Source organism: Triturus cristatus, chromosome 6 (genome assembly GCF_964204655.1).
Source record: "Triturus cristatus chromosome 6, aTriCri1.1, whole genome shotgun sequence".
Lineage (NCBI taxonomy): Eukaryota > Metazoa > Chordata > Amphibia > Caudata > Salamandridae > Triturus > Triturus cristatus.
This window is the reverse complement of record NC_140589.1, coordinates 1,381,660,539-1,381,684,337: the sequence shown is the minus strand read 5'-3', so window position 1 is coordinate 1,381,684,337 and position 23,799 is coordinate 1,381,660,539. Positions and strand designations below refer to the sequence as shown.

General features: G+C 43.6%; 1 protein-coding gene across 3 annotated transcripts in view; it reads left to right on the top strand.

Moving 5' to 3' along the window:
* The window catches only part of CFAP36 (cilia and flagella associated protein 36), a 537,779-nt gene that overhangs the window by 150,790 nt on the left and 363,190 nt on the right, over positions 1–23,799 (top strand). The window lies entirely within an intron of this gene.

Below are 23,799 nucleotides of genomic sequence, written 5' to 3'. Positions count from 1 at the left end.
TAAATTTTGTATGTGCTTTTTAAAATTATATATAGGTGCATTAGTTTGTATGTTGTAAAGGTTGATAGGGTTCCCTGTGTGGGCGTTGTAAGAAAGTGGCTCTGTATATACTGTTCCCAAATAGGTACAGTGTGCACAGAGTCCACAGTCCCCAGAGGTTTGGCAGAGGCTAAAGTTAGATATAACCTTACTCTCTAAAGTGGTAGCTTGGTCGAGCAGTAAGGCAGTATCAGAGGACAGTGTAAAGCATTTGTTGTACACACTCAGTCAGCAAATGGTCTCGCACACTCAAGAACTGAACTCTAGGCCAGTGGTTTGTATATAAAAAAGATATAGTTGTTTTATTTTAGAACCAACAATGGGTATCAAAATATACTTTCTCAGAATGAGATGCTTTAGTTAAATACTTTCAATAGGCAATAGACTTTTGAATACAATAGTTACAGTTGTTACAATAGGCAACACAATTCAAACACAATTATCACATTGAGCTCTATGGGAATTTCTTAATAAATGCAATTAATTACTTTTTGGATTACTTTTCTAACCACAGGACTGGATCCTAGATTCAGTCCTGGGACATCTCCTGTAAACAGTGAAAGAAATCGTTTTTGTTACACAGGCGATTTTTAAGGAGTATTTGTACGTTTCAAAAATCGACACTTAGAAGAATTTCTGGCAAAAACCAGGCAATGTTATCCTATGGATGAAAATCAAGTTATTGGTATGTACGGTTGTAATTACTTTTCAGGGTCAGTGCTGGGCACCAAGATCCAGCACTGGGATCTCTCCTGATAACAGGTGAGTAATTTCCTTTTTGTTATTCGGCTGATTTTAGGTGAATATTTTAAAGTTTCAAAACTCGACACTTAGAAGAATTTCTAAGTGAAACCAGTCAATGTTACCCTATGGAAGAAAAGTGAGTTATCGGCTTTTGGGTAAGTACTCGACTGGCAGAGTTAAGATTATGGGCATAGACTCCGGGGTCTCCCAGGGTCAGGTAGGTACAGTTGTTACACCCTCAGCGGCACAGGGGCAGCCGGGTGCAGAGAGAGTTAGGCCCAGTGTTAGCCTATGGTGGGCAGGGGGCCTTTGGTTGGTGGCTGCTAGCAGGCAGGCCACGCGGCTGAGGGAGCTGGGCTCCGGGTCACTTGCTCAGGGCAAGTGGGGAAAAAAAATAAGACCGAGGTTGCACTCCCAGGGGCACTCGGGCGGCTGGGTGCAGGGTGCTTTTGAGCCGTCGGGCGCTCAATAGATTTCAATGGAGAAGCTCAGTGACTAACAAAGGCTGCAAGCTCGGGGACGAAGGTTCTTCAGGTGCGACCACCACTTCGAGAGGTAAGTTGGGGAGCTGTAGGTTAGGTAGGCACCCAGGAGCTGGGCCCAGGGGGCCGTAGGGCGCCGGGTGCAGGGAGGTCCTTGGGTGTTGGATTCGGGGTCACAGTTGCCGGGGGGACGTCCTCGTGGTCTTTGTCCACTCCGGCACAGGCCAGGCTTGGCGGGTGCAGAGTGTGCAGGTGTCGCGGTTCCTGGTTGGCACCAGGGGCTTGTTACTTGCTTTGAGCAGAACCACTACTCGTGGGAGTCCCAGTCTTTTAGAGTCACAAGGTAGTCAGGTCCTCCGGGGTTTTTGAGGTTGCTGACCACTGGAGACGCCGTGTTTCAGCAGGAGCAGGTTCGAGGGTCGACAGGCCTGTAGGGCTGGGGCCAAGTCAGCTGGTGTCTTCCTCTTGTTAGCAGCTGCACGGCAGGTCTTCTTGTTTCTTGTTCTTCTTGCTTGTTTTGGATTTGGGATCTGGGGTGTTACAGGTAGTAAAGGGCAGGGACCAATGGGTCCCTTCCCTGGGGTGGGTACGCCCCCTAGCCTGCCACTCTCCTGTGGGAGGGGGGCAGTAGCCTAATCCTGATTGGGCAGGGCTCCCCATCTTCAAGATGGCGAGAGCCCGGATATGTGCTTCACCTCGCCTCCCCCACCTGAGGGGTGGGGTTGGCAGAGGCTGGCACACCCCCTTTCCTCCCTTGGGGTTTCCCGCCAGCCTTCCCGCCAGAGTGGGGGTCAGAACCGGTGGGGGCCAGTTGCTGAGTACAGCAAGTGGCCCGGAGAAGCTCACAAAGGCAGCATGCCTTTGAAGCTTCCCCTTCCCATCCTGGGGGAGGAGACCTAGCACCTCGCCCAGGATGTGCATTGTTGCAGGCCCAGGAGAGCGGATGGCTCTCTACCCAGGGGTCCAGCAACATGTCTGCTGTGTGGCAGCCTAGGCAGCCTCTCAGACAGGACGTGGATTGTAGGTTAGGTACAGGGGGCAACTCTAAGTTGCCCTCTGTCGTGCATCTTACATTAAATACCATACTGGCATCAGTGTGGGTTTAATGTGTTGAGAAGTTTGATACCAATCTTTTCAGTCTTCAGTGTAACCATCATTGTGCTGTGGAGTTCGTGTTGATGACCTCCCAGCACCATATACTCTTAATGGCAGCACTGCACTTACAGTGCCCAGGAATGGACCTGGGTACTGTAGAGGTACAGGGCTCATGCACCTGTACCCACACCACTGGCATAGGGCACCCAGCTAGAGGGGTGACTGAGGTATGCCAGGGCAGTGTGTGTTGTGGGCATGGCACACAGGGATGTTTTGTTCTGCACAAGACACTCAGCCTGCAAAGGCAGTGTGTGTGTGTCAGGGTACAGGGCCTCTAAGGGTGGCACAATAAGTGGGGCAGCCCTTAGGGGCCTTCTCTGGTCACAAGGCCCTGGGTACCTAGGGTACCATTTACCAGGGGCTGATATGTGGCCAGAGATTCCAGTTGGGTTTTAGGTTTCATGCAATTTTAGGGAAGGAACATAGGCCCTGGGTACCTGATTGGCAGGAGCCCAGGGCACACTCAGTCAAAGTACATCAGAAATTCAGCAAAAAGTAGGGGCATACCATGCAAGAAAGATGGCACTTTCTCACAGGCGTTTTTTGTGCTTTTTATGTATTCATCATTTGTATTGATTTATTGTTATTCTGTAGTATACAAATTAATTCTTTCTATATATATTTCTTGCACTGATGGAATTAAAGACATTTTATACTTCATTCTGTATAACATGCTGCTGCTTGTTGGAATTTTGTTAAATGATAATTTTTTAGAACCATGGATATCTTCTAGGATTGTCAGATCTCATGTTGGGGTGGAATATTTTACCAGGAGCATTTAATTGCAAATTAGAATCTTATCTCATTTATATGCATGTAAGTTTGGGATTTTATGTGGACCTCTTCGTGGTTCCCTAATCATAAATCAAATAAACGTGAAACTTTAGAATTAGGAATACTAGTGCTGATGGAACTTCCAAAGTGGCTGTCTATGATTTAACAATAATATTTTTAGCTGAGCTGTGGTTCTTTTTTTTTATCATGCTGTCATTTTTTTCTGTGGCCTCACGTTTCATGTCTTCAGCCAATTAAATAAGTGATTGTAGACAATGGGCTGTCTATGCTGCATTATAAACTATATACTGATACCCTGAAGTTCTAGGGGCCACCGATGTTACTAAATTAAACCTTTTTGTTTCTACTTTATAAACATTCAGCTTCTAGCTTATCAGCCTTTAGTACCTAGGTAGTTTAGAGTGCTTTTCTTTCCTGTCTGCTTCTGAAACAGTTTGTGAAATTAACTGGTGTAAAGGCATTATGTGGAAAGTATTGTTGTCTAAAATCGCTCTAGGGTCTGATGTTTGTTTAAGTGTATTTGGAGGTGTAATGTAGCATATTTTTTCCTAAAAAGTTGGACAACAGCCATTTTTCCTAACTGAAAAGGGAATATTCTTTAAAACAACCCCCAGAAATACAATCTGAGATTTTCTGAAATGTATTTCGTAAACAGTTTACGCAAGAAAACGCAACTACCTTGTCTGTCTGATGCAGGTTCTCATCAACATATGAAACCACTTCTAGGTCCTCGTAAAAGTTCCATTATTTTTTAGGCAAACACACCATAGTTACTTCCATACCTCAGAGGTGAATGTGAATTGTAAACTTGCAAATGAGAATGCAGTCAAGTGTTGTGACTATCATGGAATACTTTGGCTGTGGAAACCATTTGCCATTTCATATTTTTTTGCAAACAAGATTAGTAATGACTCAAGCACTACTGCATTCTGCTTAAGAAACTTGAGACAACAAAGTGTTTATACAAGAGTGACAATGAGCTAACCCTCCTTGATGTTTGAGGTCATTTGCTATGTGTTTTACTTTCCGGTTAGCCTGAGGCTTGATTGAATAGATATATGTTTTACTTCAAAGAGGAATTTTTGTTGTGGAACACCGTGTCTGGAATAATACCCGTATTGATATGTTTTCTAGTTTTTAATATGGTTTGAGTGGAGTATATGTGGTATGACTGTTGTTGGCACGGTATGAAATAATGAAAAAATTGAAAGATGGGTAATTAAATAATTTGTATTGAATATGATGCGCACATTATTTTAAATTTGTTTTCTGTTCAGTGGCATGAAGAAATATAAAGAAATGGTGAAATATGAATATTTACCGACTCGTTTTTGATTTACTCCAGCACTGGAACTTTCATAGGATCACATGCTTGAATCATTCCCCGTCGTCGAGATGGGAGTTCCCCCGGTATTATCAAAATAATTGTCCTATTAGACATAGAACATAAGGCTCTAGGCCTTAAAGTCTTTTATAACATATCCCTGTCCTTTAGTAAAAAAGGACCACACTTAAAACTTAACCAATCAGAAGAGACCACCTTGTAGAATCTTCCTGAGAGAAGCTCCAGTCCCTCAACTTTTGCTAAGGGAGTCTCCACGGAGTTCTGCTCAGTTTTCTTCTATTTTTGAAGATTTGGAGAGTTTTTTTCACCCTCTCCGCTTACTATCAACTCAGTGGACTTTTTAAGGTGATTCAAACTGACGTCCACCATGTCAGAGACACCTAAAAAAAAGTCTATTCAGAGCCTGTGGAACTTGCAGGAAGAAAAGGCTGCATATTGATGATAAGCACAAGGACTACTTATACTGCTTGTACCCTGACCACAAACCAAAGGAGTGCAAGGTATGTCGCACTTTTTCCGCAAAGACTCGTAAAGACCTAGAAAGAAGGAAGGCTTCTCTTGTGGCTTCATAGGCTTAAAAACAGGGACACTGTGGTCTCTGATGAGGAGAGTGATACATCTTCTAAATCTTCCTCAAGAACGCCTCATAAATGAACTTTGGATGACCCTGCTGGCTCATCGTCACAGCCACCTAAAAAAGTGTCCAAAAAGTCTGTTGAGTCCAATCAGAAGCTTCCCAGGAAGAAAGTAAGGCTTTAAATATAAAATAAAAAACAGCTTCAGAACCTCCAACACCACCTATGAAACTAAGCATACCTTCAAAAAACCTACTTCAGCTCCGCCGTTGAGCAGCTCATCGACGACACCACCGTCGACGAGAAAATCGTCACCTGAGGTAATTCAGTCAACACCGTGACTGTATCTGCGGCATTGATGTCCTCGCCGACGACATCGCCGATGGGTAACATACCTTTATCGTCTATGAAGCAAATCGTTTCTTCGAAGTCTTCATCTTCGTCGAGGAGTCAACTTCCGACGACAACCCACCTGTCGACTACACAGCTCACATCGATGATCCCGTCGATGGAGACCTCGTCGACAACTGCGTCCACGAGAGAACCCGCGTCGATGGCAGAAGTGTCATTGGCGTTACCGTCGATGAAAATCCCTGTCTCCGGCAGTGTGACAACGACAATTCCGTCAACAGAGAAAGAAAAGAAGCCTTTGTCGATGAAGGTGACTCTGGCAGTGATGCAAACGTCGACGGGCTCATCGACGACACCGTCGACGAGAAGGGAAAAACATAAAATTTCAAAAATACAGTTAACACCATCTGTAACTTCACCTAGTCAGGTGCAGGCTCTTTTGCCATCTCAGTTCTTAGAAGAAGATGATGAGGACGAGGGATCTGAGGATGATAATCTCTTTGGGACAGCCTTGAGCCCATCGGACCTTCATGTCAAATATCAGGAGGATTCTGATAAAGATGATGGTTATGGACGTCAATATTACCATCCGCAACAGCAATATCATCAACAGGACATGATGTACCTCCCTTCAAGTCTTATGACAGACCTGCAATTTATGCTGACGGACTATAAGAGGAGATTTCCGCCAGAGCAGAGCATCCAACAGACTCCGCCTCCTCATCCTTCTCCGCCTGTTTGTCCACAAATACAGGTTTGCTCTCCTCTTCTCCAACAGTCTCCTAGGTTTAGCCTCCTACTCAATTTGCTTCTGTCCATCAGTTGACATCCTCTGATGAGGATGTAGAGAGAGAAGAAGGAGAAATTCAACAAGATGAATGGGATTCCTACATCATTCCCACTCCGGCATCTCCATCTCCCCCACAAGCTGATTCACCTCTGAAAGATATTGGAGGCTTCCACAACCTTCTAGAGAGAGCGGCTAAGCGCTTTGATTTACTGATGCCTATGCACTAGCAGGACTGTTTTCTGTATGACTTTAAAGAGCCTGATAAGAAATCAGTGAGATCTGTTCTCATTATTGATTACAAATGGAAAGAGGGGCTGAGAATAATGCAGAATCCTGCAACTGTTCTACCCGTGTTGCTGAGACTGGTAAAAAATATCAAGCTCCAGATGATGCTCCAGCTTGCTTAATAGGTCATCCAAAAGATTATTGACCTTCCTTATAAAAGACTCCTTTTCGTGGCTCACGAGGAAGAGGTTACCAATCTTACAGATCAGGATACCAACAATCTCGCTATTCAGCATATCCTGCTACCGCTCAACAATACAGGCCCCAGTATACTAGCCGCCAGCCACCTGAGGAAACCTACAACAAGGCTTCTTTTAGAGGAAAATCAGGACACTAGGGTAAGGAGACCGGTCGACGCCAATGACCTCTCCCAGCTGTCAGTCTCTATCCCACCAATTCCATCCCCGGTGGGCGGCAAAATATCCAGGTATTTACAGCAGTGGCGGGACATAACTTCGGACCAATGTGTCCTAAACCTAATCCAAATCGGCCATTCCTTGGAATTTATAGAGATCCCTCCAACAGCTTCTCCTCTGCCTCGCTTCCAAAAGCACCCACATCTCTTAAAGATGGAAGTTATCAACATGTTGCAGAAAGAAGCAATAGAACGAGTTACTCTCAGTCAGAGAGGGAAAGACTTCTACTCCTGGTTCTTCTTGATGCGAAAGAAGCTAAAAAACTGGAGACCGATCTTAGACTTGCGGAACTTAAACAAATTCATCAAAAACAATTGTTCCGTATGATCTCTATTCAAGATGTGCTTCACCTCCTCAACAGAAACGATTACATAGCGTTGCTGACTCTCCAGGACGCATATTTTCATATACCCATACGCCGAAAGCACAAGAAGTTTCTAAGATTCACGGTGGCTGACAGTCACTTCCAATTCCGCGTTTTATCTTTCGGACTGATATCCACTCCCCGCATTTTCACAAAATGTTTAGCACCAGTTGCAGCATTTCTAAGACATCAACATCATAAAATGTTCCCATACCTTGATAACTGGCTTCTCAAAGCCCCCACATACAAAGTAGCAAAAGCATCCACCAACCTTGTCTGCAACTCTTCAAGAACTTGGTCCTCACTTTAAATGTTGAAAAATCGATTGTGCAACCATCCCGTCAACTGGTGTTTCTAGGAGCTATCCTGGACACCATAGAAAACAAGGCTTATCCTACTCTGAAGAGAGAACAAAGGTTAATATCCTTGGCATAGAAGGTCCAGAAAAGAAAGTCCATTTCCGTACGCCTTTTCAAATCTCTCCTAGGAATGATGTCTTCTTGTATCCCCCTCATACCTCATTGTTGTCTCCAAATGTGACCTCTTCAGGAAGCTTTAAACAAACAATGGGTGCAGATACAGGGCTCATTCGACGACCTGATCCGAATCACTCCTCCCATGATAGCGGCCTTGGACTAGTGGACGCAACCTCACCAATTATCGCAGAGTCTGCTGTTCCTATCGCAGGCTGCTCCTCTCGTGATTACAACGGATGCATCTCTAGAGGGCTGGAGAGCTTTTCTGCTAGATTTGCAGGTCAACGGAAGATGGCCTTCTTCCCACAGGGATCTTCATATCAATCTTCTCGAGCTAAGAGCAGTTTACCTAGCGCTCCAAGCATTTCTGCCAAAAATATAAAAGACATCGGCGCATGTCAGTGATGGACAACACCACAACAATGCACTACCTCAACAAGCAGGGAGGAACAAAATCGCTCCTGGTCTCTCAGGAAGCCCAACTCATATGGCCCTGGGTGATTCATCATAAAGTGCGTGTAGCAGCGAAGTATGTCCCAGGAAAACAAAATGCCATAGCGGACATGTTGAGCAGATTAAAGACTACTTGCCACGAGTGGGAACTGGACCAGTGCACTGTAGACAACATTTTCTCCCAATTAGGCAAGCCAAATATAGCTCTGTTTGCATCTCCAGAGAACGCAAAATGCCATTACTTTGCAAGTTGATGTCACCATCAGGGTTCATTGTGAAATGTCTTTTCAATAGCTTGGTCCAGCATATTTGTTTACGCCTTTCCCCCCCATTCCTCTCCCACCGCGAGTGTTAAAAAAGATAAAACCAGAAACCTGCAAGATCATTCTGATAGCTCCAGCCTGGCCTCGCCAGCACTGTTACACAGAACTTCACCTACTTTCAGTCAAGTCTCCGATCCACCTCTGACCATTTCCGTCTCTCTTGACAATGAACCTGGGACAAGTGTGCCATCCGAACCCCGGTTCTCTGAAATTGTCAGCCTGGCTCCTGAGTTACGAGAATTTCAACACCTAAAGATCCCACAGTAGTGCAGACAGGTAGCAGGACTTACTCGCTTAAATGGAAGAGATTTTGCACGTGGTGTACATCATCTAAAGTCAATCCTCTCCATTCACTTCCTGAGGAAGTTTAACCCTATCTACTTCTCTTGACTCGCTGAGGTTTGGCCCATAGGTCAATTAAAGTCCATTTAGCTGCCATTTCCAGTTTCCGCAGATCAGCTAAGGCTCCATCTCTATGGTCCTGCAGGCAAGTAAAACAGTTTATCAAGGGGCTGTTTAGAATGTTCCCTCCAGTAAGGTTACCTCCTGCTGCATGGCAACTAAATACGGTGCTCAGTCAACTAATGAAACACACATTTGAACCTATTCATAAGACAGACATGAAGTTCCTATCCTGGAAAGTGGCTCTCCTCCTAGCTCTCACATCAGCGAGAAGGGTTGGAGAACTTCAGGCTTTCACTACTCAAGAACCTTTCTTACAATTTAAACAAGACAAAGTTATTCTATGAACGAACCCTAAATTCATCCCTAAGGTTCCTTCAGATTTCCACCTTAACAAACCAGTTGTTCTGAATTCATTCTTCCCAAATCCGCAGCCTTTAGCGGAGCTAGCTATGCACTCTCTAGATGTTAAAAGGTGCCTAAAATTTTACTTGAACAGGACAGAGTCATTTTGCAAGTCAAATCCACTCCTTATTCCATACAGTGCACCTAGAAAAGGTTTCCCCATCACTAAACCGAGCATTTCCATATGGATTTCAAGTGCAATTGTATTCTGTCATCAACAAGTGGGCCATCCTCTGACATCAAGAGTTCGTGCCCACTCTACAAGAGAGATATCCACACCTTTTCATTTTTTTATTTTATTTTATTTAATGCGATTTTATTTAGCGCAGACATTACCCGAAGGTGTCAGAGCACTTTACAAAAGAACCAGTTGCGTTACATAAGGACTTTGGATTACATGAGTTACATAAGAGCTACAAACAGAAAAAAATTGCAAATGTACAAGTTGTAAAGTCACTCAAGGAAGAGATACAAACGGATAAACTCTAAAATCACATAGGAATGGTAGTAAGTACAAAGGTCTACTACATATACAAGTGGTTAGAGTTCTATATATGTTCAAATAGTAAATTCACTCAGGATTGCATTTTAACAGCGATTGGGCTTGGACAATTATATATTACATATTTACAGAGTAGAAAATTGTTGCTACAGCACTGTTTGCAGGTGTATCCCTGCCTGACATTTGTAGAGCAGCAACTTGGAGGACGCCGCACACATTCACCAGGCACTACTGCTTGGATGCTGGGAATAAGCGAGATGCGTCAGTAGGACAAGCGCTTCTCAGACATCTCTTTCAATAAGGTGAGCCTTCTTCTTTGGTTCCTTCCCACCATCCTATACTATCTCACATTTTCAATGGTTTATTGTAAAAATGTATACTTTGTATAGATTTGCTTATGCATTTATATGAGTATATTAATGTACACGGACAACGCTTTCATGCATGCCTTTCCTGTAGTGGTTATATGGCATGAAAATGTGTTAGAACTTGTAAGCACGTTTCCTGGATAGGATAGTGTCACTCGTGCTGCACTCTAAATAGAGAACAATTCGTCGTTTTCAATAAAGTTATTTAGACAAAAAGTTGATCCATGGTCAATTAAGTTTATTAGACCGTTTTCAAATAATCGTTCAGAGTTGTATACATTCTGTAGGTTAGGTGTAACATTTATCCGAATGCCCAATGCATTTCGGGCTGTCGAAGCCCTTCTTCAGGGGAAGCACTATAAAAAGAAAATACCAGGAATCAGCCTAGGTATTCAAACAATCGAATAAACTGTGAACTAAACCACATAATATGCGAGAATATTTGGCCATACAAAGGTTAAGAAAAAATTCTTGCATTGAAATTAGAAGCCTAAGTGATTGTTAATTATCAGCTAACCAAAAGATAGTGAGAAGATTTCAAATTCTCCCGAAGTAATCGTGAATAACACTCTAGCCAAAAGGTACCGAAAAAGGGTGTAAATATCCCAAAATGTATAACATTAGAAACATACGAACATAAAACTGCGAACAGAATCTGAAATAAACGATGTTGAGAAAAACGTTTGTGCGAGATTACAAAAAGTGCTTGTAAAGTGGAAACATGCGTCTATTCACCCGTAACTGAAACTCGAGTAGAGAGTGAAGAGTGATTGGTTACAAAGTTGCAAGAGTTTCAAATAGAATCGTGCTCCCAGTACCGGAGTGAACTTACGATAAAGCGTTCGAATATTGGGCGTCTCTGCTGGCGTGTTACGTTTCAATCCGTTAGTAAAGTGAATGATTCCAACAAGTGGCGGTCATGTGACATTGAGGTTGTGGATGTTAAAAACGTTGAGAAAAAAGTGAAACTACAGCGAAGAAAGACTCGTAGTTTTTTCAAAAAGTACAAGACTGCGTGAATGATAGATCATGCGATTTTAAGAAGGTGAAAAAGGCTAAAGATATAAGACTGCGTGATTGATAGATCATGCGATTTAAGGAAGGTGAAAAAAGGCTCAAGATACTCTCAAAAGTATAGGTACTTGTAGTACAAAGGAACGGAATAAAAATGAATGATAAGGAACTCAAAAATGCAATCCGCGCAGCGGCTTAGGTAAATGATGTAACTGAGTTCTAAGAACACGAAAAAACTTTACTTGATTCAATTCTGGTTATGTACCTACGTAAGAACCTTGTATCGTACCATATAGTTACATCATGGCGCTGCCAAAACAATATATGATTCAAAAACAATTCAGTATTCAATGTCAATCATAGTACATTGTGACACAGCGCAGCTGTGTGTCAAACAAGAAGAGCATTAAACATTTAAAGACCGGTATGTGAAAGTAAGCAGGTACCAAGAAGGAAAAATTTGTCAAAGTCAGATAAAATGATTAATGGGAGACTCGTTACAAAAAGCAGCCAAGGTCGTAACGTTCATTGAGACCTTTAGGCTGTGTGGAATTTAGTTTGTTTATCCAAAAAATCTCTCGTTGCAACAAGTATGTATTGTTGTCTCGTCCCTTCATAATGGGTATTTGTTCAAGAACTAGAAAACGCAATTGGCAAATGTTATGTTGAAACTCATGAAAATGGTTTGCAATTGACGATTTCTTCTGTCTGGTTCGTATATTGCTTTTATGTTCGTTAAGTCTTATACAAATTTTTCTTTCTGTTTTTCCCACATAGACAAGGCCACATGGGCATTTCAACATGTAAATTACATTTTGGCTGTTGCATGTCGCTGTCACCTTGAGTTTAATCGGGTAACCATGTAATGGGTGTTGAATTGTAGTACCCTTAATGATGGAATTACAACTTCCACAATTTAAATATGGAGTAGTACCTTTAAAAATGCTTGTGATTGGTGTCTTGCTTTTGGATAAAATTTGTTTGAAGTTGTGCGACCTCTGATACGCGAATCTTGGGGGTATGTCAAAGATGTTTTTAAAATCTGCTTCGGTACTGAGCATCGGCCAGTATCTTAGAATGGTTTTCTTAATGTGGAAACTTTGTGTGGGAAATTTGGACACAAATGTCGTTCTCTGTTCTGGCGTTTTCGCAGGTTTTTGTTGAAGCAGTGTTTTGCGTGTCGCTTTTTCAGCCTTGACAATGGCATGTTCAAGAATGTCTGGTGGATACTTCCGTTGTTCAAACTTGGCAATGCAGGATGATTTGCTGGTTTCGTATAAGTCATTGGTACTTGATATTCTTTTTAATCTTAGTAATTGTGAATACGGAAGATGCTTTTTCAGTGAAGGTTGATGAAAACTGTGGTAATGTAAAAAATTGTTACAATCCGTTGGTTTGGTGTAAACTTGGGTAATCAGATTTCCTTTGTTGTTTGTTATAAAAGTGTCCAAAAATGTTATGGAGTCTTTGTTTATGGAATAGGTGAATTCAATCCGACAGTCAACTGTGTTCAGGATTTGAATAAGAGATTTCAGATGATCACTTGAGCCTTTCCATAAGATGAAAATGTCATCAATGTACCTTCTGTAAAGGATTAGATTGTCAACCCATTCTGATTTGGAAAGAATGTTATCCAGTTCAAATCGGTACATGTACAAGTTGGCATACGTTGGGGCAGCACAATTGCCCATGGAAGTGCCAGAGCATTGAATGTAAAACATTTTAGACCACTCGAAGTAACTATGATACAGAGTAAAATGAATGAGTTCCATCAGAAATATCTTGAGATTATTAGGTTTGGCTGTATTTACTAGGAAAGATTCAATCGCTTCTATGCCTTTATCATGTGGAATGGAAGTATAGAGTGATTTCACATCTATAGTACAGAGAACGGTGTCGGGTGTGATTTGGTCTTGAACAGATTGTAAAATGTTGAGAAAGTCGGTGGTATCCTTGATGTATGTGGTCATAGACTGGACTAATGGTTGTAAATGTCCGTCTAGATATCTTCCAACTGGTTCATGCAATGAGTTGATGGTGGAGACGATGGGTCTGAACGGTGGTTTTGTGGCGTGTTTATGAATTTTGGGTAGCATGTAGATGTAGGGTATTGATGGATTTTCTTTGATTAGGTATTTTTTGTCTTCTTCATTGATGGTTACTTGTTCAAGGGTGTTGTTAATGATGACTTTAAGAACGTTGAGAAATTTAAATGTGGGATCAGATGGTATTGGCATATATGTTTGCAAATCTTTGACATGTTTATTTACGTTCTCCTCATAAAAAGTTGTATCCATAATCACCGATGCTCCTCCCTTATCAGCTTGACGTATGGTAATCTCATGTTTGTTGGCTAGTTCTTTTAAAGTGTGTTGCTCTTTTTGGGTAATGTTGTTAAACTTGCTTTTATTGTGGTATCCAATCTTTTTGAGATCTTTATTGACAATAGTTTCGAAAGCATCCAATGTTTTGTGACTAATTGGTGCTGTGTAAGTGCTTTTATTACGGAGTCCCAATAAAGTATTGTCTCGTGGAATGTCCGGTATATTCATGATATTTCCAAAATAATGTTTCAATCTCAGTAAACGCATACATTTAAAGAAACTGATTTCTGTCTCTAGTTGATTGGAGTGGTATGTAGGAACAAAAGAAGTACCTTTCTGTAATGTTTTTGTCTCAAAATTTGTAAGGTGGTAACTTGATATATTAATCACGAGGTTTTCTGACTGCGCGTATTCTTTGCCACTGATTTTGCAGCTGTTTTTCCTCCTGGATCTCCGAGTGGCCTTGTGCTTGCCCCTAAAAAATGTTGTCTTTGGTCACTAGTTGAAGGGCCTTCGCTGGCTGATTGTAGTGAGTCACTTGTGTCCGATGGTGTGGTATTAGGCTGTGAAGTTTGAGGTATTCTGGGTGCTCTATCCTTAATAGAAGAGTCATCTGATGATATTGCGTCCGTGTCTGATCTTTGACCTGTTTGCCTGCGTTGTTGTCTTTTGTGTGCGTAGGCTTCAGCCCATGTATACACTTCTCCTAATTTATAATCCACATTGTCACGTTTAAATTTTCTGATTTTTCTCTCGTTTATTTCTTTGGTATATTCCTCAAGTTGTTTGTTTAAATCTGCCAGAATGGCATTCCAATCTGTGTCTGTAGTTTTAGTTGAGATTTCTTGTCGAAGTTCATCGATTTCTTTATTGAGGTCTTCCAGAAGTTTAGATAATTCTTCCACGATAAGCAAAATCAGATCTAGTGAGCATTTGTTAAGGATGGCTTCCCATTTTTCAGTAAATCTTGGATTGTTTTTGCATAAGGTAGACTTTAATGCGATTCTTAACCCTCTTGGGATTCGCTGTACTTTGTGGTACTGGATTAAAGTACTGGCGTGAAGTTTTTGGTTAATTGCTCTTTTGGAGGTGTACAATAACTGTCTGATGTTTGATTGAATGGATGTAGTACTACTGCTGGTTCCTGTAGTATCCTCAAAAAGTGCGTATATATGTTGAGTTTCTTCATTGGTATACATAAAAGTTTCAGCTCTCCGTTCGGATGTGTTCGCAGATTCATCCATTGGTAAACAGGTGCGCGTTCTGTGTTACTCAGAAAAGGGGATAATGAATGTTGAAAAACAGAATATGCGCACTCAATGTTGTCAATGTTATCAAGGTAAGAAAGTTAAACGTGGTCGTAGGTGCAGGCGAGTAGATCCCCCTGAGTTGGGATATAAATATAGAACTTGTAAGCACGTTTCCTGGATAGGATAGTGTCACTCGTGCTGCACTCTAAATAGAGAACAATTCGTTGTTTTCAATAAAGTTATTTAGACAAAAAGTTGATCCATGGTCAATTAAGTTTATTAGACCGTTTTCAAATAATCGTTCAGAGTTGTATACATTCTGTAGGTTAGGTGTAACATTTATCCGAATGCCCAATGCATTTCGGGCTGTCGAAGCCCTTCTTCAGGGGCAGCACTATAAAAAGAAAAAACTATAGTTACTTACTTGTAACTATAGTTCTCCAGGTTTGGAATCTTTCATAGATTCACATGTGACCCGCCCACCTCCCCTGGAGAAGGCTCACTTACTTATCTCAGTTTTTTCTATATATGCGCACTTGTGCTTGGAAACTCTGAGGAACTGGAGCTTCTCGCAGGAAGGTTCTACAGGGTGGTCTCTTCTCATTGGTTAAGTTTTACCTTTGGTCCTTTTTACTAAAAGACAGGGATATGTTATAAAAGATTTTAAGGCCTAGAGCCTTATGTTCTACGTCTAACAGGACAATTATTTTGATAATACCGGGGGCTCTCATCTCGACGACGGGGAATGATTCAAGCATGTGAATCTATGAAAGATTCCAGTACTGGAGAACTATAGTTACAAGTAAGTAACTGGTTTCTTATTGTTAAAGGTATCCTCTAGGGGAGTCTGGTCTGTATTTATTTTCTTGTTTTTGTGATTGAAAATTGTGCCTGAACCTGAGCCTCATCCCACAAGGGAATACTATGTGGGATTACTTTTTTATCCCAACTTGGTGGACTTTTATAAAGACTTAGGCCTTGCTTTCTAGCCAGCTCGTTCACATATGAATCTTGAAGTGCAGTTGTCTACTTAAAAATGGTTTTAACTATGACATCCTTCCTCCTACATGTAGCTATGATAAATTGCAGAGATAGTTTTCCTCCGCTAATTGTATGCTATAAGCTTTTGGCCAGTGATAAGAGAATATTGTATTTATGGGCATTTTCATGTCGTTTAATTGTATTTTGTTTAGTAAATCGATCTAACATTTTATGCCCATCAGGAGTGTTCACTTCAGTATTTTCAGTGGTTGGACTTGCGTCTTGTAGACCCTAGTGGGCTATTGTGATTACTGCTGCACTGTCCAGCAGTAATGTTGTCCATGTTTTGTTAGTTATGTAAATGTTGTAAATGTTTTAGACTTGTAAAGCGCACAGCTGCCCCAGCAATGGGGCGTCCCGGTGCTGTAGACCGCTGGGGAACCCGTCCTGGCTATCCCTGTGAGATGGTCCCTTTCTGGGTATCTCCAAGGTGAAACCAGGCATCCCCGGCGTCTGTGGGGGGCCGTTGTAGAGATGAGGCAAGCTTAATGCCCAGAGTTGCCGAGTGTGTTCCTGGTTAGAGTAGGTACCGAGGCGAGAATTATCGAGTCCGTTTTGACCCTGGTCCACGACCCTGCCGCGTCTGGAATTGAACCCTGGTCTCTGGCCGATTCTCTGCTTACGGGTCTGCCGCCTCTAACCAGTGAGCCACACCTCTCCACACAGTTATGTGAACTCCTTTTTTTCGGAGGCAAGATTCTTTTTAATGAACAGTCCAGTTAATTTTTCTTCGCATCTAAACTGCTCTCTGCCCTTTTCCCAGTAGGTCACAGGTCCTGGTGTTGCCATGGTCCCTTGTCTGAGGCTTCTCTCTGGATGGCTTTGAATGCCTGTGGAAGTCACCTTCCTCTCGTTTCCCATCTTCAGAGTACCTCTTGTGGTGTTTTCAATTACATATCCTGTAGATAGTGTGAATATTGCACATCAGAGTGGCTATACCTTTCTGGTGGCTTGATCACTTTATTATCCTATAGTGTTGCAATTCCCTTGATACTCTCCTTAATATAAACGTTAGGATCTATGACTAGGAGGCCTTACTATATTTGCTCCTTAATCTTTTGCGGATTCCTTGGCGATTTTCTGCTTATTTCTAGGGGTAAATTATATTTGTGTCTTACATTTCTGAAGAGATTTTAATGTCCGAGTTCTCTGAGTGTCTCTCCCAGTGGAAGCATAGGCTTGTAGGTTAATGCCTGCAACTTCACTTCACTTTTAGCTGGTGCTAACATATTAGAATCATTTCAGAAACAATCTCATAATACATGATAAACTACATGTCAAGAAACTTTGTGAGAGAAGCCCTATAATACTCTTGAATTGTTTAAGAACATTTGAGATCACAGCTATGGTAGGGTACTTGTGGCTATATAAATGTTACCAAATATGCATCCCATCTTGTGCAGCAGGTGCCATCGGCACGGAAAGGTACATAATAATGATTCAGTGTTTCTCTTGAGGCCACGTATGTGGATGTGCCTTATCTGGATGATTTAGTTTGTTAGCCCTGAAAGTTTTCATACACTTACCCACACACAACACTCACCGTAACAGCCGCACCCAACACACCATTTTGTAACACAATCCTGCAACCATCCACTCTACAATCCACACTTGCATGCATGCTCCTCAACACCCGCTCACTCGCCAAACACGCCACAGAGATCTGGAATCTGCTGCACGACCACGCCCTTAACCTACTTTTTCTCAGAAAAACCAGGCTAAACCCTTCATTGGCACCTGACATCACCACAGCCAGCCCCTCTGATTACAGGATTGCCAGGCAAGACCAACTTAACAAGCCAGAAAGCAGAATCACCATCATCCGCAAGATCAGCTGCACCACATCCGTTGACACGTCTTTCTCCAGCATGGAACACCTGTCATTCGATGTCCACAACGCACCCAGCTTCACCGTAAGCGTCACTCTTGTCTACATACCACTGAGACTGTGCATCTACTTCACCGACACCATCACGGACTTTGTCGCACCACTCACCCTCGATGCTGGCAATTACATCCCTGGAGACCTGAACTTCCACCTTGAAGTCCACACTGTCCCCAACTCAAGATCAATCATTGAAGACCTTGGAATCCTGGGCCTCACACAACGAGTAAAGGGACCTACCCACATCATGAACCCCTCCTGAATCCTATTTTCACCAGCCTAGGCAACATCTAAGTTGACGAGCCCGCCAGTTCCCTGGATAGATCACGCCCTTGTTAAGTTCTGCATTCTCGTTGTGGTCCAGTGCACAAGCGCCATTGCCAGAGCAGCCTGCCGAAAAGGGAACAGCATCACTGACAAGGACTGGAACACTGCTTTTAGCACCCACCGGCCCAAACACAGCAACAGCCTCCCCAAGGCCATCAAGAATTTCAACATTTGGATCACCTCTTTTGCAGACTCCCTGACCCACCTCAAACCATACAACAAGATCCAGACCCCAGGCCTGTTGGTACACGAAGGAACTCAGACTGATGAAATGCCACTACAAAAAACAGGAGTGCAAATCGAGAATGATCCAGGACAGTGGAGAACATTTTCAATCCACCCTGAGACACTACCACCAAATGATCTGGACCACCAAATGCACCACTCTGGCGGACCGCATCGATGTTAGCACCAACAGAAGCAAAGAAATCTTCGCAAATGTCAAAGATTTCACCTCACTATCCGCCACCTCCAACTCGATTACTCCCTCACTGGACCTTTGCAACGACCTCTCTCAATTCTTCAGCAATAAAATCACCGCAATTTACAGCAACTTTAGCCTGCAACCCAACGGACGGATCTTGCTAAACACCTCCCGATCTTATCGAAAGAACCAGTGCCAACAAGATGGCCTATTATCACCCCAGAAGAAACCTTCCCGCCATGAAATCCGCCCACTCAGGGGCCCCATTGGACCCCGGCCCCACCATGCCTACTCCAGAGGACTGCAACCCATCAGTGCCATGCTCATACCCATTCTGAATGGCTCTGCCATTTCCGCAACCTTCCCAGATGCTTGGAAACACACAACTGTCCTATTGCTGAAGAAACCTTCTACGGACCCTTCAACGCTTGTCAACTACAGACCAATCTCCCTGCTACTATTCCTGGCAAAGGTCTTAGAGAAAATCATCAACCGATACCTAACCGAATACCTCAACGACCACCAACTCCTCAACACCACTCAGTCTGGTTTCAGACCCAACCACAGCATAGAAACTGGCCTCATCACTGCCACAGATAACTGTGAAGAGAAGAGACACGACAGCCCTCATCCTCCTTATCCTCTCCGCATCATTTGACATAGTCTCCCACCCCATCCAACGCCTACACAAAATCGGAATCCAAGGATATGCACTGGAAGGACCCAGTCAGTCAGCTTGGCACTGTACAACTCAGACGCCCATGAACCCAACTGCGGAATTCCACATGGGTCTTCCATGAGCCCGACCCTCTTCAACGCATACATGATCCCTGTAGTTCACATTACCTGCTGTCACAATACCAATTTCTTCTCTTACGCCGACGACACGCAACTCATTCTCTCTCTCACGGCCAAGACACACAGGACCCGGCTAAAGTTCAAGGTCTACATGCCTGACATCTCCTACTTGATGAAGATCAACTGTTTAAAACTGAACACTGACAAGACCAAAATTGCGATCTTTGGGAAGAGCACATAACTGTGGGACTCCATCTGGTGGCCAATAGAGCTGGGACCGACACCCAACCCTACCACCCACGCCGAGAACCTCGGGATTCGCATCGACAGCAAACTCGACATGGCCGCCCAAGTCAATGCCATTACCGCTTCTTGCTTCCTTACCCTGAAGAGGCAGAGGAAAATTTTAAAATGGCTTCCAATCAGCACCTGTAAAATGGCCACTCACATCCTAGTCATAAGTAAGCTGTAAAATGGGGAAACCTTCTATGCCGTGATCAACAAAAAACTCACCAGAAGGCTGCTGACCATTCAGAACTCAGTGGCCAGAAGCACTCTCAACTGCCCACGCTGCACTCACATCACATCACACCACACCTGAAGGAGCTCCACTGGCTCCCCATTCACAAACGAGCACAATTTAAACTTCACATCCTAACTTTCAAGGCACTAGAAAATACTGGCCAAGCATACCTCAACAATTGCATCTGCTTTCACCTATCTTCCAGATACCTTTCAAATCTTTCAGATGGCTAAATTCTGTTTGCAGACCTTGGACAGCAAGAAGATCTTGGAGCCCAGTTCGTCACAGTTTGTCTGCCAGTGGTAGGGGCAACCCCCTTCCAGTAGCCACAATGCTGCTGACACAATTTAGCGCCTAAGCAGACTTCTAGAAGAAGCATCAAGGGAGGAAAAATACTGAATGGGAAAAACGTACACCTAAGTCAGCAAGGCCCCAAGAAAACAAGGCAGAGAAGAGGCACCCTGGAGAACAGGCTACAAGAGCACAGAGGAGGCAAGGACAACAACCAACAGGAGCAGTAACACTCAACACTGCCAATGGGAGCAGGGAATATCAGCAGGAGCGAGAAATCATGGCAGGAGCGAGGAAACACTCCAACATGAGCGAAGAAGTCTTTGTGACGAAATGAGGAAGTAAATGCCACCCCTTATATACCACTAGGATAGCAATAAACAGTGTTGATCCTGGCATTTAGTGGTGTCTGCTTTCAGCATTTTCCTCTTATTTACAGGTGATGAACATGGGGATGATGCTGCGGAAATTGTTTTACAATGACTGTTGTTCGAGGCATGTGAGCTGTAGATCACATGGTTTGCATAGTCTGCCATCTAGTGTTGGGTCCGGATGTTTGCACTTTGTTTTTGTTTGAAGAAGTCTTTCCAGTCACGAGGTATGTGACTCCTCTGTTCGTTGAGAGTGCGCATGGGCATCGATTCCATTGTTAGATTGTTTTATTCCGCCATCGGGTTTGGATGTGAATTGCGGAGCTCCGGTTCAACACCGTTTCTCTGGTTCTCCTCGATGCACAATCCACTACCCTCAACGGTAATGTTCCTCGATCGCTTTTTCCATTCTCGGCGTATCGTTTCGACTCAAGGTCTTCGATCGGAAAACTTGTGGATGGCCGTTGGGCCTACCCGCATCCGGCTCACTAGCAGTCGATGGTACGGAACTCATTCAAGCCTTGTCCCGGGTGTCACGCGAAGTTTCAACGCACTGACTTGCATGAAGTGTGCATTTTGTGTCTATCCCCGGAACACAATGAACAGGTCTGCAACGTGTGGCAATCGTTTTGATCAAAGAAGAAGCTCTGTGATCGCCAGGCTCGACTTCATGAAATGCAACATCAAAGCGGCTCCGCACCGGACATCTTCGGCCGACATGGAAGAACAGGACCATGTGACACCGGGTCAGCGTACTGTGAGTACAGATACCCCCTGCCCCAACACCTGACAAACAAAAAGGCTCCGGTCTTTCGTCAGCCGTCGGGCCATTGATGGCACCGATAAAAACTTTCGGACGCCCCGCCCTCGGGCTCGGCACCGAAACACAAGGCCAAGCCTTCCGAGACCTTCGGCATCGAAGCACGTCGTCGTTGCCATTCCCTCACTACTGAAGAGTAAATCTTCATAGCCGAGAGCTTCGGAGCTGAAACTTTCGATGCCGAAAACAGCGCCCAAAGAAAAACCGACTTTATTATCAAAAGAGCCTCGTTTCGACGTTCCGCCTGCTAACACAAATCCAAAACAAAAAGAACTGGTCATCAATCCAGAAACTGGCCATATTCACGCTGAACTACCAGAAAAGAGGAAAATGGCCCTACAGGAGACTACCACATTCCTTTAAAGTGCAAGAATGTGGGTACTAACCCTTCTCCTCCTTACATTGCAACTCCTTCACCCACTGACCCAAATTTTCTTATCACCTCCACAAATTCTCCTGAACCACTATGACCTGATCCACAAGAGGAAGGGGATGGGGATGAAGATAGGCCACAGGACATTAATGATCCATGGGAGGACTATGACACAGATCCCAACAATGACAATAATCCGGATCTATACCCTTCCAAACCGTCACCACCCGACGACTACATAGGGAATATAGAGTTACTTAATAGGGCTGCTCATTACCATGGGGTGGAATTACACAAAAGGAAGCTCTTGAGGAGGCTTTCTTGTTCGAAACCTTAAGTTCCTCGCAGAGATATATTCAAACATTATCTATGCTCAAGGGAATGCTTAATCACACGGACGAAAGTTTTAAAGACCCGATGCGGGCAAGAATTATTACGCCCAGGGTAGAGAAAAATTACAAGCCAGCACCTACTGACCCCACTTACATCAAGGGTCAGCTCTCATTAGACTCCCATGTAGTTTCCAATGCTTGCAAAAGAGCAAATTCACAATCCACAGGTGAGGCCCCTCCTCCTGATAAGAGTCAAAATTAATCTATGCCTCCGGCAACAGAGTAGCATCGCAAGCAGCCAATCATTGGCGATTTGCAAATTCACAAGCTCTATTAGCTCGCTACGACAGAGCTCATTGCAATGAGCTATAAAAATTAATACAATTTATGCTCGACAAGCACAAAACAAGGGCCAATGACCTCATTCAGGAAGGTAAACTAATCACTTAATACCTCTGTTAGGTGTGAAATATACGCAGCAGACACAGCAGCCTACGCAGTTAACACCAGCGTACTGCTACGCAGGCATGCTTGGCTAAGAATCTGAGGGTTCAACCGGAGGTACAAGCCTCTATTCTTAAACAACCATTCGATAAACAACACCTCTTCGGGCCAACAGTGGACACCACCTTACAGAAAATGAAAAAAGATACTGAGGTCGCCAAGTCCATGGGGCTTTGCAATTACCTTCTAATAGGGGATCTTTTTGTCGCTCCTTTTACAGGGGTGGCTCCAAAAACATTTCTCCAGAAAATCCCTCCTCCTCTTACAAGGGCAACAATCAGTCCCCCTCATCAAGAGGTTACTTTAGAGGTGGAGTTAGAGGTAACAACGGTGAGGGAAGATGCAGAGGCAACTCAACACGCACTTCCCCTGCAAACAACGAACAGTGACTTCCTTCCGCTATCCCCCGATCATACCACTCCTGTCAGGGGACGTCTCTCCCAATTTCTACCCGTCTGGAATACAGTCACTTCAGACAGATGTGTTCTACAAATTATCCAATACGGTTACTGCCTCGAACTTACAGACACTCCCCCAAACATTCCTTCAAGGTCACATGTGATATCACAAGAACATCTCAGCCTCCTCAAACAAGAAGTTCTCTCTCTGTTAGAAAAAGGAGCTATAGAACCAGTCCCATTACAATATCAAGGGGCCGGTGTATACTCCCTGTACCTCTTGATTCCCAAGAAAGACAGCTCTCTCACGACTATACTAGACCTCCGAGACCTGAATCTATACATTCAATCGGATCACTTTCATGTGGTGACACTCCAACAAGTGCTTCCTCTCCTTCACAAAGGCGACTTTCTGTCCACTCTGGACTTAAAGGACGCCTACTTCCACATCCCAATACACCCCGCTCACCACAAATACCTCAGGTTTGTGATAGGGGGCCAACATTATCAATTCAAAGTGCTCCCGTTCGGAGTACTACCGCACTCTGGGTTTTCACCAAATGCCTGGCAGTAGTTGCAGCTCATCTATGAAGACAACACATTCACGTCTTCCCATACTTGAACGACTGGCTCATAAAAGCCAGTTTGCAACACAGCTGTCTAAGACACACTCTCAAAACAGTGCAGCCGCTCTACGATCTTGGCTTCACAGTAAATCTATCCAAGTCCCATCTCCAACCCTCCAATAAACAAGTGTACTTTGGAGCCAAAATACACAAAAGGCTCTGGTCTACCCCAATCCGCAACATACAGACTCTACTCCGTCAGTTCCAACCCCAACACTCATTGCCAGC